The sequence below is a fragment of the Dipodomys merriami genome, unplaced genomic scaffold (genome assembly GCF_024711535.1).
Source record: "Dipodomys merriami isolate MVZ:Mamm:240054 unplaced genomic scaffold, mDipMer1.0.p SCAF_7, whole genome shotgun sequence".
NCBI lineage: Eukaryota > Metazoa > Chordata > Mammalia > Rodentia > Heteromyidae > Dipodomys > Dipodomys merriami.
In genome coordinates this window covers 33,520,083-33,536,112 of record NW_027206290.1, presented here as the reverse complement: position 1 = coordinate 33,536,112, position 16,030 = coordinate 33,520,083, and the positions used below count along the sequence as shown (strand labels likewise).

The 16,030-nt window shown below is 42.9% G+C and overlaps 1 protein-coding gene across 3 annotated transcripts in view; it reads left to right on the top strand.

Annotated features, from left to right (window-relative positions):
- Nucleotides 1-1,263: 1,263 nt before the first annotated feature.
- Tmigd3 (transmembrane and immunoglobulin domain containing 3) overlaps nt 1,264-16,030 on the top strand; it is a 73,024-nt gene continuing 58,257 nt past the window's right edge. The window contains exon 1 of one of the 3 annotated variants that reach the window (XM_070006295.1): nt 1,264-1,342. The gene's annotated coding sequence lies outside the window, so the exon portion shown is untranslated. The remainder of the gene's footprint in view (nt 1,343-16,030) is intronic. The other 2 variants (XM_070006294.1, XM_070006293.1) reach the window with 2 other exon arrangements.

The window sequence follows — 16,030 nt, the reverse complement described above, 5'->3', positions numbered from 1 at the left end:
GAATAATACCTATTATGTGCTCAATAAATATTTGAGAGTAATAAAGACTATTTTTTGTGGGGAGCCGGGGCGAACGCAATTAGACTCCGCCCACTCCCTTCCAGCGTTGAGGTAAACAACTCCATATTAGGCAGTGCTTGGCGGGACAGTGGGTCCTGGGCTTTGCGCATGCGCGAGCCACGTAGAGTCCCCAGCCAATCCCGTGGCACTTGGTGACGGTGAAAGGCAGACGACCAATGATAGGACGACACGTGTCCCTATTCCCTATATAAGCGGCCATTTTTTCTGTGCTCGCTCTCTCGCGGCCAAGCTCTCCTACAACTAAGAAGGCTCTCCAATAAAGTGTGATCTGAGAAGACTCCTGGTGTGGTGGTCGTTTTTCCTCGCTGGTGGAGAAGGCGTTCGCCACAATTTTTCACTAGGGAGTACAGGGGAAGGGAAACAAGGTACTCAGAATCAGTGTTGCAGAAATGTCAGTATTCTTTTGTTTTATGGTTTTTGTTGGTCATGGGGCATTTTCTCAGGGCTTGGGCTCTGTTCCTGAGCTCTTTTGGCTCAAGGATAGCACTCTACCACTTGGAGCTACAGTGCCACTTCCAATTTTCTAGTGGCTAATTGAAGATAAGAGTCTCATGGACTTGCTAGCTGCCTAAGCTGGCTTTGAGCAGCATCCTCAGATCTCAGCTTCCTTAACTAGCTAAGATTACAGGTGTGAGCCACCAGTGCCCTTCCCTTTTGAGTTTCATGGTCAGATGCTCAGTCAGTCACACAACGAGCAGTTTTTTTCTTGATACATGGTACACATGTTGCTACAGACTGAAAAGGACAATCTTGTGCTGGGCACTAGTGACTCACTCTTATAATCCTAGCTACTCAGGAGGCTGAGCTATGAGGATCTCAGTTTAAAACCAGCTTGAGCAAGAAAATCCATGAACCGCTTACCTCCAATTAACTACCAAAAGGCGGAAGTACAGCTATGGCTCAAGTGCTAGAGGACAAGCCTTGAGCAAAAAGCTAAGGGACAGAGCCTGGGCCCTGAGTTTAAGCTTCATTATGGGCATGTGCGCATGTACAAATACACATACATACACATGCACACACACACACACACACACACACACACACACACACACACACAAAACAATCATGAGTTTTAGCAGCTTGAAAGCTTTCTGAGTTTGTCTTATCCTCAGGCCTTGCAACAAGGGCACCCATGATTCTTAAGAGGCAGAAGGGTTGAAGGGACAGAATGTGGCCATGGGAAGCTTCCATGGCAGTTGGAAAAGACTACCAGTGGGACTGATGAGACTCCAGCAGGATCCACTGGACAAGACGGGGCCAGGTAGGAAAGCTCTCATGAAGGGTAGCTGGATGGGAAAGCTAGTCTGCTCCGGTCTTGAGTGCCCTTGAGATGTAGCAGGACAGGTAGGAGCAGGAGGTGAAGATCTGCATGCTGACCACTCAAAGAGGTGGAGCAAGCAACTTCATGCTCTGTCCTTATTTATAAATGAGGATAACTTGTAGGATGCCGTGTTGTTGTAAAGATGACTTGAATGATACGTGGGCGAGTGCTCTGTAAATGGGAATGCGTTTGACCAGCACAAGTTATGACAGCTGAGGCATTTACCTATGAGCTCTCTTGTCTACCCATACTACACCCTCAATCATTGAGTTTAATGATTGTATACAACTCAGGGTTCTTGCCAACTTTTATTCTGTTATAAAACTCAGCCTTTCTTGTTTCCTCCCGAAAAGAGGCTCCTCAGATCGAATCTCAATCTGGCCTAAGGGAACCATCACTGTTTGTGATTTAAGGAAGCCATCTTGACATTTCAATAAATATTATTTTCTAATTATTTCATATGTGAACAGCTTACCTCCCTCCCCAGATATAGACAGTAAGCTGCTTGTTAAAGAACAGACTTCTGAGTCATTCAGTATTAAAGCTTAGCTTAGCTTTTTCCTGGTGGTGGAGGACTTTGAGTAGGTTACTTAATTTCTTTAAGTGTTAGTCTTATTGTAAGAGTGACATGATAATAATATCCTTTGCATAAATGTAGCTGTGAGAATTAAAAGGGATAATGCATCTTTTAACCAAGTATATAATATATACAAAGACAGTAGCCAAACGTAAACTATGCATATGAACTACCAGTGTATACTAAGGCTGGGCATAGAATTGAGTTTTTTTCTAAAATATGCGATTGAGAATTGGTTTGTTTTTGTGCCAATACTGGGGACTGAATTTAGGGCCTTGCACTTTCAATTAACTTTTCCACTCAAGACTGATGCTCTACTACTTGAATCACACCTCCATTTTTGGTCTTTTGCTGATTAGTTGGAGGTAAGAATCTCATGGTTTATCTACCCTGGACTGGCTTCAAACCTTGATCCTCAGATCTCAGGCTCCTTAGTAGCTTAGGCACAAGCCACCAGTGCCTGGCTCCTGATTGAGCACTTTGAATAAAGCAATGAAAACAGAATAATTCCAAGCTATACTTGCCTTTACTCTCCCAGCCTGAAAATAGAAACTGAAAGGTTTTTGGCTTTCTGACACATGCAGAGACTCAAAGAGCAATAAAAACAGATCTCACATGGAACATGGTAGTGGGTTAGGTACATGATTGGCAACATTAGTCCTAAAGTATTCCTGAGGTAGTTGTGGATATGAAGTTATTAGGCAGCTTAACACATATTTTCTAGAGCAGTTCCCAATTTTAAATCATTTGCACATTTTCAGGCCACGTTCTTTGATTATTGTTCAGAAGTTTTGATGAACATACATGTAGGTATTATGTATGGTCATCAAAATAATTACTATGGTATTTATTTGTTTAATATAGCCACATAAGTGTTTCTTTTTGAACTCTTAATAGGCTGTATGCTAGGTTCTAGATGTCAAAGAGGCACAATTGTGAGTTAACTCTCTTTCTTTCTCTCTTTCTTATTTTGTTTGAGTCAAAAATCTGACTATGTAGACCAAGCTTCAAACCTCCTCTATACTGAGGTTACAGGTCTGTTCCAAAGATTTTTTTTTTTTTTGGTCCGGTCGTGGGGCCTGAACTCTGGGCCTGGGCGCTGTCCCTCAGCTCTTCAGCTCAAGGCTAGCACTCTACCACTTGAGCCACAGTGCCACTTCCAGCTTTTTTCTTTTTTGCTTATGTGGTGCTGAGGAATCGAACCCAGGGCCTCATGCGTGCAAGGCAAGTGCTCTACCACTGAGCCACCTTCCCAGCCCTGTTCCATAGAACTTTTGACCAATCCTTATCTTCATTTTTTCTGTTGGTGTATATCTTCTTTGCTTTCAAATTTTATTGTGTTAGAAATGGAACCCTAAACATCACATATTTCAGGCTACATCCCCAGCCCACATTTTAATTTTTTAATTTAAAAATTGTTATTATAAGAATGATGTACAGAGGGGTTACAGTTTCAGAAGTCAAGTAAAGAGTATGTTTCTTTTTGGACAATGTCATTTCTTTGGTGTATCTTTTTTCTTCTGTGATACTAAGGTTTGAATTTGGGGCTTCATGCTCACTAGACAGGTACTCTACCACTTCAGTCACACCCTAACCCCCTTTTTTTTTTGCGAATCCTGGGGCTTGAACTCAGGACTTGGGCACTGTCCATGAGCTTCTTTTTTCTCAAGGCTAGCATTCTATCACTTGAGTCACAAGTGCCACTTCTGGCCTTTTCCATTTACATGGTACTGAGGAATTGAACCCAGGGCTTCCTGAATGTAAGCACTCTCACTAAGCCACATTCCCAGCCCTTCCCAACCCCTTTTTAGTTTATTTTTCAGGTAGGGTTTCAATATTTTAAATTCTTATTATTAAGCAGTTATACAAATGGGTTGCAATTCTGTAAGTCAGGTTATGAGTACAGTGCTTCTTGGACAATGTCACCCTTTCCTGGTTATCTCCCCATATACCCATTCCCAGTCTCTAACCATAAGTTATATAGGTTTTTTTTTTATTTTAATTTTTACATAGGGTTTTTTTTGTTGTTGTTGTTTCTCTTTTGTGTGTGTGCATGTGGTGGGGGGGAGGGTTGTGGGGCTTGAACTCTGGGCTTGGGCGCTGTCCCTGCACTCTTCAGCTCAAGGCAAGCGCTCTACTGCTTGAGCCACAGCTCCACTTCCGGTTTTCTAATGGTTTATTGGAGATAAGAGTCTCACGGAGTTTCTTGCCTGGGCTGGCTTTGAACTGCGATCCTCAGATCTCAGCCTCCTGAGCAGCTAGGATTATAGGTTTGAGCCACCAGTGCCCGGCTTTCTTTTTTGTTTTGTTTTGTTTTACAATTTTCATTGAGTACAATGACTGTATTTGCTCACCTTTCCTCTCTCCATTCCTGCCCTCTCCTTTAACTTCCTCTCCTCCCTAAAAATCATGTTTCCATTTCTTGGTATTCATTTTGAGGCACTTTTTTATGCCTAGGGTACCCCTTCAGACTTTGATCCTCTTTCCTATGGCCTCTTGCATGGCTGAGATCATAAGCAAACACCACTGTATTGGTTTGTTGGTTGAGATGGGGGTCATGCTAACTTTGTGTGGACCTTCCTTGATTCTCGATTCTCTCAATCTCTGCTTCCCAAATAGCAGGATTACAGGTGTAAGCCACTATACCTACCTTTTCCTCAAGCTTTGATTGGGGAGAAACAACTGTATTAAAAAGCTAAATGCATTATTTAAGGGATATGTACAAAACTCATATAGGTAATGGTAGACTTGGAGGGTTGCTAAGATTTTGCCACATTGCCCATAGGACAAGATAATTTCATGGGGAGGAATCAGCAGAAGCAAAGACCTGCAAGTACATGTGGATACATACTGGCCACAGGTGTTGTGTTGTTAGGGGAAGAAAACTGGGAAGCTAATTGAGTTCACAATGTGGAGGATTTTGACTTCTATCTTGTGTAGAACTTTTCTAAGAAGTCAACATAGATCTTTTGAAGGATGTTCATTTAGGGATTCTAAAGGTACTTTTGGTAGCAGTGAAGGAGAAATGGAGTAGGGAAAAGCCAGGAGAGAGAGGACATTGAGAAGAACATGAAATGTGTCCAGGCTAAGGATGATTGGTTTTGAGTTAAAACTGTGTTCAAGGGAATAGAGAGAGGACAATTTTAGAAACATTTCTGATGTAATTGACTTGATTTAGAGCCCTTTTCAGATTATATATGAGAAGGAAACTCCATTTCCTATGTATGTATATTTGTATGTATGTGCGTGTGTATCTTTTAGATCTAGTTTCCACAAATTCACAAAAACATGGGATATTTGGTTCAATATGATGTGTGTGTGTGTGTGTGTGTGTGTGTGTGTGTGTGTGTGTGTGCATACACACAGACATGTGTCAGTCCTGGGGCTTGAACTCAGGGTATGGACACTTCCTAGAGCTTTCTTTGCTCAAAGCTAGTATTTTACCACTTGAGTCACAACTCCACTTCTGGTCTTTTGGTGCTCCTTGCGTAGCTAGGATTATAGGCATGACTTGCCAGCATTCAGATTAAGGGAGATTTTTGGAAATAAGGAGGAAGCACGCACGCGCGTGCGCGTGCGCGCGCGAGCACACACACACACACACACACACACACACACACACATTCTACATAAGCTGGGCACTGGTGGCTCACACCTATAACCCTAGCTACTCAGGAGGCTGAGCTCTGAACATCATGATTTGAAGCCAGCCCAGGCAGGAAAGTCCATGAGAGTCTTATTTCCAATTAACCATCAATAAGCTGGAAATGGAGTTGTGATTCAAGGGCTAGACAGCACTGTCCTTGAGCAAAAATGCTCAGTGACAGCACCTAGGCCCAGAGTTCAAGCCTTGGAACTGGCAAAAAAAGAAAAATCTACAGTAGTTAGCAGAGGAGAAAATAGCAGTGTCTTATGATTGACCATCTGCTCTGTCTGACCTGAACATATGGGCTTGATGTGAATGAAGCCTACACCTCGGTGCCACCCACCCTCCATCCTTCTCCCAAACACACCATCTGCTTCCCTGATAGATAGGCAGTTAGTAATCATGGCTAGCAGGTCACCAGATCATCTAGCTAAAATTAACCAAACTCCTGTGCTTTTCTCCTTTGAGGTTTGGGTTTTTCAAGTCAGCCTTAGTCACTGGACATATGACAAAGCTCAGCTTTATATGTATGAGTGCTCACTGGTGATAGGGCTTTCACCTGACTTCTGGACTAGCTAGAGATCCAGTGTGGTTCTCATAGGAGGAAAGCAAAGATGGAGCTGATTGGGCCCAGGAGTCCTGAGGTAGGAGAGAAGGACCTGGCAAGGGTTTGGAAGGATGAGGGGAAGATGCAATCCATCTTTTTAGACTCCAAAGGAACCAAGAATTTATCAGTTAAGATGTGTCTGCTGCCCAGACCTTCTGGACTGTACTACAAATATACATAAATATACATATATACTTAACTAATCTGTATTGGAAACTATAACTGCCCCCTAGGAATAAGTATTAAAAGCAGCACCTTGGCCTCTGCCCTCATTCTCTTTGTTAGTTTAACTATAGTAGGAACTGGTTGGGTCTGGGTGGGAGCGGGTGTTATCTGGGATGATTCTCATGTGGTTATGTTGAGAGAGTACTAAGCTATTCTTTCAACCTCGTCTACTAAATTGCACTCTCTGAATTTCCAGTGCCGAGCCTAAGAAATGCTCAGTAAAAGAGTGTTGAATAAAACACCAGTGTGTTGGGAGAGGCCATTTTTAACTCAGTGTCTGATGTGGCAAGAATCTTTGATCTTAAATGATGGACAGGAAAACTGAGAAGTCTACTGTGGCACTGTGAAAATTCCAGTGATCAAAGGTACAGAAGAACAAGGCATCCAGGAGAGTAGATTCATGACTTATGCTGTATCTTTGATTTCAAAGCAACAAGTGACCAAACACTTCAGCCTTTCCCAGCATGAAGATCTGAAGTCACTGTCGGGTGGGCATCGATGGCTCACACCTGTAATCCTAGTTTCTCAGGAGGCAGAAATCTATGGATCTTGGTTTGAAGACAGCCCAAAAAAGCCACAAGTGGTGATGTAGCTCAAGTAGAACCACCAGTCTTGAGCAAAAAAGCTCAGAGACAGCACATAGGCCCTGAGTTCATGACCCAGAACTCCCTCCCTCACTCCCCCCCCCTCACACACACACACACACACACACACACACACACACTCACTGTATTTGAATCACCTTATAGATAAACCCAGTTCAAGGCCTTAATGCCTTTAGACAATTAAAGAAAGGAATATATGTGTGTGTATGTGTGTGTGTGTGTGTGTGTGTGTGTGTGTGTGTGTGTGTGTATACATGTATATACCTACACACACACACATATTTGGAAATAAAGGAAGAAAATGTTTAAGTCCAGCTGCCAATGTACTTCTCAAGTCAAAGAGTGATAACAAATGGGATGGAAATTTGTGTATGCGTGTATGTGTGTGTGCGTGCCAGTACTAGGGCTTGAACTTAAGGCCTTGCACTTGGCTTTTTCCCTCAAGGCTGACACTCTATCACTCGAGCCACATTTCCATTTCTAGCTTTTTAGTGGTTAACTGAAGATAAGAGTCTAACCAGGCTTTTATGCCCAAGCTGGCCTTGAACTGGCTTTGAACATCTCAGTGGTCTGAGTAACTAGGATTACCAGCATGAGCTGCAATACCTGGCAGGGACAGTGAAACTTTGTTGATTCAGGAGTGACCACGTACTTAGTAAATTTTCTTGGGATATTAGTATAGCTATTCCTGCTTTCATTCAGTGAGTATATCACTTGGGGCTTGTAGGTGTCTGAATCTAGAGCCTTGAACACCCTAGGCATGCCCTTTACTCTGAGCTCTGTCTTCAGCCCTGCATTGCTATACTCTAAGTCTGAACCTTTCCTTGTCTCTGTGTTCTGAGTGCTCAGTTCAGAAATGTCAAAAACAGACTTTTGAAACTTTTTTAAAAATGCCTTTCACATTGGCTTCTTTGTGTATTTGGTGCTAGGGCTTTATGCATACCAGGTAAACATTGTACCACTAAGCTACATCCTTCTACCCAAGATCCATATGGACTGTTTTTGTTTAGTAGTTCTATTGTTTTTTTTTTTTTTTAAATCAGGTTTCCATGGAGCCTTATGTTCCTCCTGCCTCAGGCTCCTGAGTTGCTTGGATTCCATGTGTTTCTTACCATACTGGCTCTCATGTTGACTTTAACCTAAAGAGTTTAGTTTGTGTTTTGCAGTTGCTGTAATATTTAGATTTGATTCTACTCTGAATTTGGATTTTCTATTTCTACTACTTTTACTGCTTCCTTATCCTGATTCTTCCTTTTGTCTTGGAGTTTTGTCCTTTATTCCATTTCTTCCCTTTTAGTAGATGTTCCATTCTGTAATGATTATCTTAGAAATTATCCCAGAACATTAGCAGATGTAGTTTAGTTGATACTAATTGACACATTTCTTTTTCCTTCTTTCCTCCTCCTTTCTTTTCCCCTTTCCTTTCCTTTCCTTCCTTTTCCTTCCCTTCCCTTCCCTTTCCTTTCCTTTCCTTCCTTTCCCTTCCCTTTCCTTCCTTCCTTCCTTCCTTCCTTCCTTCCTTCCTTCCTTCCTTCCTTCCCACCTTCCTTCCCTCCTTCCCACCTTCCTTCCTTCCCTCCTTCCTTCCTTCCCTCCTTCCTTCCTTCCTTCCTTTCCTCCTTCCTTCCTTCTCTACTTCCTTCCTTCCTTCCTTCCTTCCTTCCTTCCTTCCTTCCTTCCTTCCTTCCTTCCTTCCTTCCTTCCTCCCTCTCTCCCTCCCTTCCTCTTTCTTTCTTTCCTTCCTTCCTTTTCTTTTTCTTCTTTCTCTCTCTCTCTGTTTATATGTATGTGCATGACAATACTGGAGCTTGAACTCAGGGCCTCAAGCTCTTGTTTGGCTTTATTGTTCAAGGCTGGCACTCTACCACTTGAGCCACAGCTCTACTTCTAGCATTTTGGTGGTTAATTGGAGGCCAGAGCTTCACAGAGTTTTCTGCTTAGTCTGGCTTCAAATCATGATCAACAGATCTCAGCATCATTACTAGCTAGGATGATAGACCTGAGGTTCTCTTTCCTTCTGACAGTATAAGAAAGCTTAGAAGGGCTGGGAAGGTGGATCAGTGGTAGAGTGCTTGCCTTACATGCATGAGGCTCTGGGTTCGATTCCTCAGCACCACATAAGGAGAAAAAGCCAGAAGAGGCTCTGTAGCTCAAGTGGTAGAGTGCTAGCCTTGAGCTGAAGAGCTGAGGGACAGCACCCAGGCCCAGTTCAGGCTCCATGACAGGAAAAAAAGAAAAAGAAAAAGAAAAAATGAAAGCTTAGAGTGTTAGTCAGATTAAGTCTCCCCCAGCTCATATAATATCACTACTCAAAATTGTTACATATAAAACTAGTCATATTAATTTATTTATAAATTTGATACATGAATTGGTACCATTAGTATCTCAAAGCACAATGTACATTTAGGGTCAAGTTCATCATTGACTCTACATTTCACATAATCTGGTAGGCATTTTGACTTTATTTATTTATTTATTTTTTCTTTTTCCGGTTGTGGGGCCTGAACTCTGGGCCTGAGCACTGTCCCTCAGCTCTTCAGCTCAAGGCTAGTGCTCTACCACTTGAGCCACAGCGCCACTTCCGGCTTTTTTCTTTTTGCTTATGTGGTGCTGAGGAATCGAACCCAGGGCCTCAGGCATGCAAGGCAAGCGCTCTACCACTGAGCCAACTTCCCAGCCCCTGACTTTATTTTTGTTGGTTGTAGGGCTTGAACTAAGCTTGAGTACTGTCCCTGAGATCTTTAGTTTTGCTAGTACTGGGGCTTAAACTTAGGGCCTGGGCACTGTCCTTGAACTGCTTTTGCTCAAGGCTAGCACTCTACCACTTGAGCCACAGCGCCACTTCCGGCTTTTTCTGTTTATATGGTATTGATGAATTGAACTCAGGGCTTTATGCATGCTCACAAGCCCTCTACCACTAGACCACATTCCCAGCCCTCCCTGAGCTCTTTTTTGCTCAAGGCTAGTGCTCTACTACCTTGAGCCACAGCTCTACTTCAATTTTTTTGGTGGCTAATTGGAGATGAGGGTCTCACAGATTTCCCTGTCCAGTATCTGTGAATTTCAGATTTCAGCCTCCTGAGTAGCTAGGATTACAGGAATGAGCCACCTATGATTAGCTTATTTTGATATTTTTAGCTGACTGTCCAGATCTGATTAGGCCACGTTTTACTTTGTCACATGGCCATAATAAAGAACAGTCAGCTAAATGATTCATGTTTCAATATCCTGTTTTAATTTCCCCCAAGAATCTTTACAAAAAGATGTGTTAGCATCCATTGGTTGTATAAGGGGGTTTCAAACATACACACATTGTACCCCATCAACCTCCATCCCTCTGTCATGTTCCTTTATACACCCCTCCCCCCTCTTTTGACAATGTCAACAGGTCTTATTGTTCTGTGTTTATATATGCATATAAAGCACTTTTGTAATATTCGTCCTAATTTACCCTCTCCATTCTCGTTACCTTCCTTGCCTAATTTATTTCTTATTCCATAAATTAGTTGCTGTCATCATTGTTTTTATGTGGTCAATTGTTTTTAAGATTGCCAACATACTTTCCATACTATTTGTTTTTTGTTTTATTCTGTTATTTCAAACTTTTTTTCTGATATTACCCTACTACTTAAAGTAAATCCTCTAGAAATTTGTTCCATTTACTAAGCTGTAGTTTTTAATTATCTGTAGTTCTTTTTCCCCCTCCTTTACTTTTATAAGATTTAAATTGTGCCAGGTGCTAATGGCTCACACTTGGAATCCTAATTACTCAGAAGACTAAGATCTGAGGATCACAGTTTGAAACTAGCCCAAGCAGACAAATTGGAGAGAGACTTATCTCCAACTAACCAGCAATAAGTTGAAAGTAGAGGTGTGGCGTAAGTGGTAGAATATCAGTCCTGAGCCCAAAAGCCAAGTAAGAGCACAAGGCCCAAGCTCCAGTAGCAGAAAATAAGTGGAAAGAAAAGATTTGTGTGTGTGTGTGTGTGTGTGTGTGTGTGTGTGTGTGTGTGTGTGTGTGCATGCACGCGTGTTTTTACAAGTTTCCATTGTTAGGTAGACTTATTTCTCATCTCAGTCTTTTGAAGAACTTATACTTCTCTGCTTTCTGTGGTTTTGAGAAATAGTCTAATCATCCGGCACTGCGAAAATACATCAACTTTAAGCTGGGTACTATGGCTCCAGTCTGTACTTGGTTTCCTGGGGATCTGGAGATATACTAGAATAGAGTTGTGAAGATAGCTGCACAGCAATATGAACATGGTTCAGTGGTAGAGTACTTGCCTAGCATGTACCTAGTTCTGGGAATGCTGACTTAAATCCCAGATCTTTGTTTTTCCTTGCTTGCTTGCTTATTTGTTTGCTTGTTTTTTAAAACAAAAGGCCAAAATACCTCTAGCTCATGCTTATTCAGGAGACTGAGATCTGCGGATCATAGTTTGAAACTAGCCCAGGCATGAAAATCCATGAGACTCCTATCTCCGATTAACTAGTAAAAAGCTGGAAGTGAAGGTATGGCTCAAATGGTAGAGTATTAGCCTTGAGTGAGAAAGCCAAGCAAGAACCAGAGGCCCTGAGTTCAAGCCCTATTTCCTGCACAAAAACAAAACAAAACAAAACACTGTGAATATACTAAGAAACACAGATTTGTACACTTTACAAATTGTGATTTTTATGTTATATGGATTTCCACAAAGGAAGCTGAGTGTGGAAGGCAGAGGCAGGAGGGTTTCAAGTTCAAGACTAACCTGGGCTCCATATTGAGACCTAGCCTCAAAAATGGAGGGGCAGGGGGTAGGAAAACAATGGACCAAAGATGAGTGAATTAACTTTGGGCTTCCAGCAGGGTTAATTTTGAAAAAATCCTATCTGATTGACAGAGATGAATAAATTCAGATCTTGACTTTTGAGGAGAAATGGCACAATTGACGTTGAACATATTGGCTTCAAATTGAAGATGACATTTGGTGGGTAATTGTGACTTCTAATATATGTCTACTGAGAATTCAGGCTGGAAATAAAATCTTGGCTACTTTCCACTCCTTCTCCATAAGGCAGTGTCCAACTACCTCATTAGAGAAGCTACTCTTCATTTTCCTGAAGCAATAAGACATCAGGAAACAATGGAGCTAATATTTTGGTGAACATTCTCCACCAGGGGTTGTAAGCCGAAGAAAAACGTAACCCAATTATGTTTCTAAGAGACCAGACTGGCTGCGTGGAAGACAGACTGTTGCTGAAAACAGATTTTCTGTTTTTGGTGCCAGCACTGGGTCTTGAACCCAGGGCCTTCCACTTTCACGTAGCTGCTTTATTCAAGGCTGGAACTCTACCACGTGAGCCATATTTCTGCTTCTGGCTTTCTGGTGGTTACATGAAGATGAGAGTCTTAGGGACTTTTCTGCTGAATTCAAAATGTGGTCCTCAGATCTCAACCTCCTGAGTAGCTAGGATTTGAGATGTGAGTCACAGGTGCCTGGCTTGTTTGTTTTTGAGACATGAATGTCCACAGAGTCTACCTTAGCCCCACTGCTCTTCCCCCTGTCTCCTTTTCCTGGTTCTCCCTTAGCCTCTTAGTGATCATCATGTACATGTGTATGGTTTGCAAATGAACCATTCTCCCAGAACTTTGAGACTATGTATCCTACTGCCTACTAAAGAAGCATCTCTAGTTGGACCCAACTCAGAATAGCTCAAGTTGTCTCCTCAAGCAATGTATCTCCCATGTTTCAAATCATGCATTGATTTGGGTCATCACTGTATCGGGCAGGACTCCCAGGCTATGCCTAGAAGAGTTCAGAAACCTTATATGGATGGATCTTGAGCTAAGAATATAAAACTCTGAGCTGCTCACTTGCTTGCCACAAGTTGTCCAGCACCCTAAGCAGCAATGAATCAATCTCATTGTAGTTCGTATTTCCACTAAAATATTGTACAGCAGTACGTACTTATTCTTCTAAGGCCTTACCTTCTATGGTAGAATTCAGCAAGCTATGCCTCCTGGGCCAAATCATTTATGTAAGTAAAACTGCAATGGAACCCAGCCATATCCATTCATATGCCGATTGTCTGCTTTTATGATACAATCACAGAATTATGTAGTTGTAACACAGACCATGTGACTCACCCTTTCTAGAAAAACATTGCTGATCTTGTTCTATAGATGTTTGACAAAAGACATCTATGTTAGATACGTATGATTGTTTTACCATTATGTTCTGTGTAATATTTGTGGCCCTTACCCATATGAGACAGGGCCATGAATACCTTTAAATCTAGTATATCAGAAAATGAATTCCAAATAACCAGAACCTGTTTAGAGAACTTGCTCATCCTTAAGATTTTATACCCAGATGGATGCCAGTGGCTCATGCCTGTAATCCTAACTATTCAGCTAGGCAGAAAAATCTGTGAGATTCTTATCTGCTTTTGCCATCAAACAGCTGCGAGTGGAGGTATGGCTCAAGTAGTAGAGCACCAGCCTTGTAAGAGCTAAGCCTAGGCCCTGAGTTCAAACATGACAGACAGAAAGGAAAATACAAGGGAGAGAGAGATAAAGAGAGAGAGAGAGAGAGAGGAAAAAAAGAGAAGATTGTATGCCCTTGAAATCCTTATCAATGTGAAATTCCTTATCAGAGTTCAATGAAAGAAGCAAAATCATTAGAAATTTGACTCTCCATAATTTTGAGGTGCCCTTTAGCAGTCTCTGTGAAGCTGTTATACTTGTAAGGGAGGCAATTAGGAAGGGAAGAGAGCTGTAAAGTGGGGTGGGGGTGCAGGCTGAAATGAGCTGGATTTCAGGAGCACCAGCTGGAACGCATGAAGATGGATGGAGCATGTGTCAGGCTTGCCTCCCACTATTTAGATGTGATGTCCGCAGGAGTTGATGGCACGCTTTGTCTTGTAGCTAAGTGCTTGCCTGGAAAAGCTTGAGCAAGATCTAGGAGCTGGGGCAGCTGCAGGACTGACTGCCACCCCAGCCAAGGTGCTCCTTTGCTAGCCTTCTCAGTAAAACACTCTGGCAGTAGCCATAGTGTCTCCCATGATTCATCCTAACCAGGAACATACAAGATAGATACTCTAAGAGTCTTTTTTGGGGTGGGGGATGGGGATGGGGGTGGGGATGGGGATGCCAGTATTGAGCCTTCAACTTAGAGCCTCGTGTGTTCTCACTTGCTTTTTTTTTTCCTCAGGGATGGCACTCTACCACTTACGCCACCCCCTCTATATCCATCTTTTTGCTAGGATAAGAGTCACAGACTTCCCCTGCCTAGGCTGGCTTCAAACTTGGAGGATCTGAGATCTTCAGATCTCAGCCTCCAGAGTGGCTAGGCTTACAGGCAGGAGGCACCTTTGGCCAGAGAAATAGTCATTTTGATTATGGTAATAAATTGCAAATACCCACACACAGATTCTTAATTTTTTAAATTTAATTTTATTTTATTTGTGAACATACTGTACAGAGGGGTTACAATTACATGGGCAGGATAATGCATACATTTCTTACCAAGCATTGCAGCCTCCTCCTTTGTTTACCCTTCACATCCCTTCCCAGCCTCCCCCCCCCCCACCCAATCCTTCCACCCCTTCTTAATTTTTAATTAAATGATTCTACAGGCAAACTAAAAGATTCAAAACTTCAAGTTAGAAATTCATTTGTTCATTCATTCATTTACTGGTGGTCCTGGCTTTTGACTCAGGGTCTCACATCAGGCTTTCTAAGCCCATCTTAAGGAAGGCCTATTTATTTATGGATTTAATTTGTTAGTAAATTTTAATTTGGGGTTTCACCTCAGGCTTGCTAGGCTGGAGGCTCCACCCTGTCATTCCATATACCCCAGTCCCAATCCCAAGGGATTGTTTTTGTTGTTGTTCTGACTACCTGTGGACAAAAGCGGTTGTGTTAACTTTCTTAAAGAGCTGAGTTAGTAGCTTGTTCCCCCTGCTGACCCCACCAGAAGTCTGTCCTGACTTCAGACCAGGCAAGCACTCTGTCCCTGAGGAATAGGAGGTGTCCCCCCCCCCAGACTCTGGCTTTTCTACTTTATACTTAAGGGAAGAGCCCATCTTCCCTCTGTGGTTTACAAACTGGCCATTTTTGGGGGGGGGGGGCGTCCGGTCATGGGACCTGTACTCTGGGCCTGAGCACTGTCCCTCAGCTCTTCAGCTCAAGGCTAGCACTCTACCACTTGAGCCACAGCGCCACTTCCGGCTTTTTTTCTTTTTTGCTTATGTGGTACTGAGGAATCGAACCCAGGGCCTCATGCATGCAAGGCAAGTGCTCTACCACTGAGCCAACTTCCCAGCCCCAAACTGGCCACTTTTGACTTTGCTTGATCCTTAGGTGGAAGAATGCCAGCCCTTTAGGGTCTTCGCAAGCCAGCTGCTTCCTGCCAGGGAGTTCCTGCTAGTTAGAGATGTCAGAGAGCTCTCAGTACCCTCTTGTGAGGCACTTGCTGCTGCAGATGAGTAGGGCCGTGGGTATGAGTATTGGATTTAGGATCCCCTGTCCCTCACCCTGCCCCAACCAACTCCCTGGCTCTTTCCCTGGGCTCTAGTAAGAACTTTGATTTTGTTCCTCCATGCATCTGTCCTAGTATCTACTTGCTCGGGGGTGAGGAGGTCTACTTAGGGAGACCTCAGCAGCCTCTGGACTTCTCTTCATCATTCTTTCTACCTCTGGAGAAAACCAACTCACATACAAATGGAGCTCTATCTTACATCTTGCCATTCACTACTGCAGAACTTGCTGCTTGGTAGTGGAGACTGGGAGTAGGGGGGTATTGTATAAACTGTCTGAACTCAGGGCCTTGCACTTTCACTTGGCTTTTTTTCTTTTTTCTTTTTTTTTGGGGGGGGGGGTCTGGTCGTGAGGCCTGAACTGTAGGCCTGGGCGCTGTCCCTCAGCTCTTCAGCTCAAGGCTAGCGCTCTACCACTTGAGCCACAGCGCCACTTGCGGCTTTTTTC